The sequence below is a fragment of the Cebus imitator genome, unplaced genomic scaffold, assembly GCF_001604975.1.
Source record: "Cebus imitator isolate Cc_AM_T3 unplaced genomic scaffold, Cebus_imitator-1.0 Scaffold60, whole genome shotgun sequence".
NCBI lineage: Eukaryota > Metazoa > Chordata > Mammalia > Primates > Cebidae > Cebus > Cebus imitator.
Genome location: NW_016107375.1, coordinates 2,646,999 through 2,655,019, shown reverse-complemented (window position 1 = coordinate 2,655,019; position 8,021 = coordinate 2,646,999). Strand labels below are relative to the sequence as shown.

At 40.8% G+C, this 8,021-nt stretch overlaps 1 protein-coding gene across 7 annotated transcripts in view; it reads right to left on the bottom strand.

The window, feature by feature from the left end:
* The window catches only part of DYM (dymeclin), a 437,637-nt gene that overhangs the window by 27,196 nt on the left and 402,420 nt on the right, over positions 1-8,021 (bottom strand). The window lies entirely within an intron of this gene.

Below are 8,021 nucleotides of genomic sequence, written 5' to 3'. Positions count from 1 at the left end.
GGAAGGGGTAGGGTGATGTGTTATGGGGGATCACAGAAGGGGAAGGAGTAGGGTGATATGTTATGGGGGATCACAGAAGGGGAAGGAGTAGGGTGATGTGTTATGGGGGATCACAGAAGGGGAAGGAGTGTTGTGTATGGGGGATCACAGAAGGGGAAGGAGTAGGGTGATGTGTATGGGGGTTCAGAAGGGGAAGGAGTAGGGTGATATGTTTTGGGGGTTCGGGAGGGGAAGTAGAGTGATGTGTTATGGGGGTTCAGTGGGGAAGGAGTGGGGTGATGTGAGTTATGGAGGTTCAGGAGGGGAAGGAGTGGGGTGATGTGAATGCTATAGAGGTTCAGAGTAGAAGGAGTGGAGTGATACGTGAAAATCTTGGAGAGAGGCACTGGCTTTCACTGGCCCTCGTGGGAAACAAACACAGGCTGAGGCTGGGAGCATGCATGCCATGTTCAGAGAACTGGGAGGGATCAGCAAGAATTGTCCATGCCACATGCAGGGGCAGAGCAGCAGAATCTGCCTCTCAAACGGCCAGTTAAAGAGCAACTTGCAGTTAAATGATATATAACATAAGAAAATAAAGTCTGCAGTTAAGAATATTAAATTTAGTCACAAATGTGCATGAAAGTACAACTCCAAAACACAGCTCTGAAAATATTTATGGTACTAGAACACTGAGCCCCTAAGACTGCCCGAGGACATGGTCTCTCCAAGGCCTAGACAGATCTGGGATGTTACTGCTGACAGGCCACCCAGCCCTCCAAAACTGGCCCTCTTGCAAAGATATTTCATTAGTCACAAAGAGGACAGGTCAGTGAAAGAGAATTCAAGTTAACATAAATACATCATGAACATCAAGCCAAAACTCAGGGCATCATCCTTCCACGCAAGGAATAGCACAGGGCCAATGACTGGCAATAGCTGGACTTTCAAGCTTTTTTGAGGCTACTTTGAGAGGGAACTGTGGACTGATATTAACAGTTACAGTGTTCCTTGAATGCAGAGAACAGCCAGGTGTAGTACAAAGGGACATTGCCAGGTGCAGTCAGGAAGTCCAGGATCAGGGCCTGGATCTGCACCCACCAGCCTTGTGACCTTGGATGAGGCGATTCTCATTTCCCCTATTCGTAAAATAAGGGGGTTGAAAAGAGGGTTTCTCAAGTATCTCTTCTCTCTCCATTCTAACAACTGATGCTGAGAGAAAGGATATTTTTTGGTTCACTTCCTTAAGAATAGAAGACTTATGACTGGTTCCTCTGTACCTTTCTCTAAGCAAAAACATTTCCCACAAATCCTAAGGCTTACAATGGAGAAAAGGCAGAGTTTGATGCTGTTCCTTAGAAATGAAGGGAGCTCCAGAGAATATTGTTTTTAAGTCACTTTAACAGCTTTTGTTAGGCTAGACTGGTGGAGGTGAGAAGTGTAAGACAAATCAAACAACTCCAAAAATGAACTGGGTACGCTGACACTTGGCTGCTTTTGTTAAAACTTAAAAAGCCGCATGTAGCTCTCATGCTGAAGATAAAGAGTGGAAATTCTTTTCTCCCCCTTTTTCTATGCCCTCTCCCAGCAGAATAAAAGAGTGAAAATCTAAAACAAGGAAATAACTTCTCCTATTTCCTCTCCAGAAGTGATTACATTCCAAACCAACTTTTTTATTCTACTGGAAAGTGTCACTTACGGGATTTGAAAGCAAGGTCAATTCAAATAGCTCACGTGAATACGTCTTCATTGAATTGATTTTTTTTTTTTAAATAAATACAAACACTGGAGCATCTTTTAAAAACACTAGAACCAGGGAAAAGTTTACAATGCCAAGTTTTCAGTTTACTTACTGTGAGAATAGAATGTGTACAGATACAGGTAAAACAAAAGAAGTACAATACATTGATTATGGAAAGAAGAGATCTTTGGAGTTAGACAGCCTACTTTACCCTCATGTGACAACATATTAGTAAAATACTTACCTACATAGATGGGATAGTGTGTGCGTTAAATTAGACAACTTAGTCTTGACAGAGCTACTAATGTGTTCATGGAAAATAGTGAATAAATTGTTATAAATCAAATCACATGTTAAAGTCAGCATTTAAAAGAATCTTCTTTATGATCCCTTTACTTTGGAAAGTAAAACAACAAGAAAATGAATCTGCTAAAGAAAATCACTCAGCAATGTGTCTGTTCTGAAAGCTCAGACTGGTACCTTGAGCCTTCTTTGGGCTTGGGTCACCCACTTGCTGTTCTCAAATACCCTTGTGTTTCTCAAGGGTGGAGATGGTATCAGCTCTATGTCCTGTATCATCTCAACTTCTCCTCAGGGTAATGACTGCCATACTAACAACTCTTTCTGCTATATTTTCATGAGTAGCATGTAAAAGTTCGTATAAGATGCTGAAAAGTAAGACTCATGTGTGTTGTTTTGTGTCCCTTCCCTTGCTAATCAGGACAAGTGGCCCTTGATTTTCACAACTGTTAGTGTACTAACTTGTAGCAGTTCTTTTAAGTTGTGGCTTCTACTCTATTATGGACTTAGGAACCAGATGGCTAAGCTTATTAAAACTGTGTATCAAGCAAGGAGTATGGATGTGAGCAAGAGGCTCAGAGCGCTCTTAGATTAATAAACTATAAGACAAGAGCTCTGAGCCATCCATTTTGATTGTTCAGAATCTATAGCTCAAGTTCTTGGCTTTGTTCTGGAAAATGGAGGTCGACAGATCCCTCAGAAACTACCACTGGCTAACAGTTACTGAGAGCTTGCTTTGTGCTAGGGAGTTTACTGCATTGTTTCTTTTGATTTCTCCACCTCTTCCAGGACGTAGGTAAGGTGATGAGATAGACCTGTCCTTGAGGTGAGAAACTGATGCACAGTGAGGGTGGAGTAACTTGCCCCGACTGCAGGCCTGGGGATTCACTCTTACTCCTCCAGCATCCCACCTGCCTCTCCACTTCTGTGCTCCAGAGTCTGCGCTCTGCCCACAGCCATTCTTCACTTTACACCTGAGGAAACCACGGTCGCTCAAAGCCCTCAGAGTTGAAACAGTCTCCATTTGCCTCCCAAGCCCCCTTTGCCCATTTGCATTCTCTAATTTGCTTAAGATTCCTCACATCTGAAAAGGAGAGAGTAGAAGAGAAGCTGTTTCTTGAATGCCACTTTACAAAGTGTGCCCTCCTAAACAATGAAGTTCTTTAAGGGACAACCACTAGCAGAGTGCTGTGCACGCAGGAGTTGCTCAATCAAGACTAGTTGAACAAATAAATGAAAGGCAAGAAAATCTCTATTGCAAATAGCAGCTTTGTAGGAAAAGGAATGTTAGCCACTGGATGTTAGAGATATTTATTCAAAGACAGAGGCCTGAAGACTGTGGGAACACCATAAATAAATATAATGATCAAGAGTTCACATGATTCCTTGTACCCCATTGTGCCCCGATTTGAAAAACTCTTAATATTGGGTTTGGTGTTTTCGCTTCAATAGGAACTGTGAACAATGTGAGGGTATATGGTGGAATGTGCAGACCATTTATAAAGGATGAAAATAATCACTGATTTTTCATTCTCAGTTCCTGTAGGTTAGGACTGGGATACAGATCACCAAAGATGAAGGCAAACCTTTTATACTGCCTACCTGCTTTTATTTTTCATGCCTGTATCAACAGGAAAAATGTTGAATGCATGACTTTGATAAGACCGATATTTATTTAATGGCAGAGGCTGTTAGAAACAAGAACTAGGCACATGATTTGAATACGTTCATTAGTGAAATTCCTCTAATGCACAGTTTAAATGAAAGACTATGTTTTCATTTCCAAAAATAGGGTCTTTTGCAGTACACGTGTTAAACTGAATGGAGAAAAATAAGATAACCCTTGACAAAAAGTAACCACTTAACTTCAGTCTGTGTAACCTTCTGTGACACAATTGAAACCAGGGACACAATGCTCTAAAGGCAATTCAAGTTCACAAAAGCTTATCTCCCCATGATGAACAGAAAAGATGATTCATTCATTTACCCTTTATGGAACCAGTGTGTCTCTTTGGGGTTCGGATTATGAGCAAAGCCACCAGCCAGCATAGGCTAAGAGGTGGCTTTATGACCATAAGTACATTTTTAGCAAATCGAAGCTACAACAGTCAAGGGTAACAGGCTCACTGACAGTAAATCACTACTTACTTGGGGGCCTAAAATAATCAGGGCTAAAAGTCAAATGTAAAGAGGCTCCAAAGGGGGAAAAAGAGTCAAAGGGATTCATTCCTTAATATCATCAAGTGTATATATTAACTATCACATATTTAATGGCAGAGAGAGAAAGGACAATAATGGTAAGACTACAAAGGATCCCATTTATAGCGTCTTGTCATAGGGACTATTGAAAATTAAATAAGGCTGTTTCTACCGCTACTGCTATCAATTAGCCAGCAACCACTTCCACAGCCATAATAACTGCCACATGCACGCTGTGCCTTACCTCTGGGCCTGCTAATTCCAAACACAGGAGGTTGCAGACTGCACTCAACAGACTGGCCTACAACAGAATGCCCTGCTAGTCAGATTTTGTTTTACAAAATGAAATGATTTAGTACGTCAGAATATTTTAGATAATTTAGCCTAGTTCCGGTCCTTAAACATATGAACTAGATTACATACTTTGTAATAATTTAACCTTCACTTATCCAAACATTCTCTGTGCCATACAACTACATGTTTCTCTTTATTTTTGTTCCTTCTGGTTTAAACAATGATCTCTGGTCTAAGTTACAAGGCTATGCTGCCAATAAAGTGATTCATGTCATGTTTAAAGGCTTTCGTTTTTGAAGTGGAAAAAAATCACTCCTGTGAAACTGACACTGTAGTTTGAAAGATGAAGATGCCAACATAAAAAAAAATCCCATTTGAAAGGGATGGGATTTGATATCTATGAAAGCGGCCCCCAGACTCACTCCCTCGCCACCTCCCACGGCAACCTTTTCCCTGTGGAGTGTTCAAACCCTTGTATTGATGGGGGTTCCCGCAAAGACAAGAGGTAGTGAACAGCAAAAAATTGTCAATGCTTTTCCTGAACTTTGAAAAAAACCAGATTTCGTCAGTGAGGTTTGGCAATGTGAGAAATCCTGTAACCAATTTCATTTCCTGATAAATGAATGGTCCACAGGGGAAAGTCCACCAGTGAGTTTCGGAATGTTTGAGAGCTGAGACTTTACTGAAAGGCTCCTTGAAGGAGCCAGCCTGTCTTTGCTTGTCACTGCTGAGCTAGACAGCACCATGCAAAAAGCAGAGCTGCCAGACTCCATTTGGAGCCCTTGCTGAAGCACAAGTGATAGGGCTTCACAAACATGTGGTATCCCTTTAAGAAATGACACTGCTATTGTGCACCCCTTCCATTAGACTAGGCTCTTTAACCTACAGGGCTGGAAACATATGCCTATTAAAATTATTTCAGAAGAGCAGGTTTAATGGTCTTCTCATTTAAATGTAACCCCCCTCATCCAAGCAAAAACAAAATATCCTCGGCATTCAGTTTTGATTTAGAGTTGGAAAAATGTAATGTATGAAAATAAACACATACATGGATAAATAAGAGTAAAACATAGTAAGTCAATCTCAGGGAAGTTATGACGAATACAAAGTGCCTCAAGGCATTGAAACAAGTTCATCTGAAATGTGAACAGCCTCATTTGTCACAATATCATTTACACTTTAAACTTGAAATGAATATCTTTAAGTGAACTAAAAAGCAATCCTCATAACTATGTATGCTATATTTATGCTTAAAAATTAAAAAATGTTGACACTTTTCACATTAATTCAGAATTGGCCAAAGCATAAATATGTTTACTGAATTCAAGTAAACTTTCGTCAAAGGTTAACTCGACAGATTAAAAAATATGTAATTTGGGCTTGCTTAGAAAACACACAATACCACCTCCCCTCACCCTATAAAACAGTCCAATGAACACTTGAAGGCAAGAGAAGTTTGAAAAAGTCTTAAATAATGGCTTCAGGCCCTCAATCACAAAAAATAAGGAAACCCAGAAAACAAAATCTGAAACGAGTGAGCTTTCAAAGGCTGGCGGACTTGGCCTGGCAGTAAGGACGCCTGGAGCTGATTAAGTTCACCCTGCAAACCCACGCCACAGCAGCAACAAGGACATGCTGGAGGCCTACAGAGGCCAAGGCTAACTTCACCCACCGATAATAACCACGTCTAAAACAAGGAATAGGGGAATGCCAATGAGCCCTAAGCTTCCTCTTCAACCATTTAATCCACTTTTTCTTCTTCCATGGTTTTGGAACCACAAGATGCATTCTTTTCTTGACTTCGATTTTACATTCTTGGTGACACTGAGTTGGGTTGTCTCCAAGCCCAGGATAAGGGAGAAGTCTGTGCATTCACTTACAGGGAGGCAGTGTTAAACTTGCTTTGTTAAGATAAAATAATTTGGTATCAAAATGTTAAGACAGAAGGGAAAGGGGGTCTCCCAGGTTATTTAAAAACCATCTGAGTTGTGATTCTGACCAGTCACATGAATTGAAAAAGATGACCACTTTTAACACCAAGGTTCTTTCGGTCTCCACAGCTTATAAATAAAGAGAAAAACTAAATTTATAAATATGGTCGGCTCTCTGTATCCCTAGGTTTTGCATCCCTGGATTCATCCAACCACAGATTTAAAATATTCTGAGGAAAAAAAAGGATGGTTGCATCTGTACTGAACATTACAGTCTGTTTTTTTCTTGCAATTATCCCTAAATGATACAGTATAACAACTATTTACATGGCATTTACATTATATTAGGTATTGTAAGTAATCTAGAGATGATTTAAAGTATACAGGAGGATGTACACAGGTTACATGCAAATATACTACTTTATATTATGGACTTGAGCATCTGTGGATTTTGGGGAGGTGTTGAGGGAGTCCTGGAACCAATCCCCCATGGATACAGAGAGATAACTGTATTGTGCTTATGAACCATTTCAATTTTAATTGCCTATGTATATAATAATTGTGCATGGTACTTTTAAATTCAGAAAATAAGCCAAACTGGAAAAATCAAAAGGTCTGATTCAAAAATAGGGCTCATTACCTATGGTAGGAGAATTAGTCTACTTCATAACATGAAAACTGAGTTATTTGGAGGATACTCATCAGTGCTTTGTAGAACAGAGCTACAAATGACTACTGGCTTTTAAAGGCCACAAGCAAATCTGAGACCTCTAATTAATCTGAAGAACCATTTCTTGTAAATATTCTGCAAAGTACATGAGTTTCTCATACAATGAGTTCCAAGAGAACTAAAATGTTTTTCCGTTTTCGTTTGAATATGGCCGCTTTCAGATCATCTCAAATTCAGAAGCTAGATGTGGGTGGATGTTGCATAGAGGGCAGAGAAGGCTTAGAAGTACACTAATGTTGAGACCACTATGGCAAAGGCTGGATGCAATGGGCTCATGGAGTCCTGAGGAAGGGGCTGCTGATAAGCAACGGGGAGGCAGACAGGCTGGGTGTGCTCATGAACCCCCGAATCAGGAGGCCAGGAACCTAGCTTCCACTTCTGTCTCCTTGCTGGAGAAGACGGACAGCATGAATTTTACAGCTAGATAATCAGTGAAGACCCATAAACCTAGGGACCTCAAGTACTTATGAAGAGGAGGAGCCAGGGACATTCCCACTTGCAGTTGCTTTCTCTTCCTTCCTGGTTTCTGTCCATCAGCACGAGTCCCAGTACTGTCCCTTTGAGGGCTGAGTGTGTAGCCCCTGAGGAGGAGGTTGTGCTGGCTTGGCTGTGGGCAGAGAAAGCCTGAATGCTGGTTTGTTTCTGAACATTGCTGTGGGATACGCCCCTACTCCTGTCCCATTATTCCTTATACCTCTCTTCAGAATTTTCTTTTTTTTTTTTTTCCATTTATTTTATTGCATTTTAGATTTTGGGGTACATGTGAAGAACACACAAGATTGTTGCATAGGTACACACGTGGCAGTGTGATTGGCTGCCTTCCTCCCCATCACCTACATCTGGCATC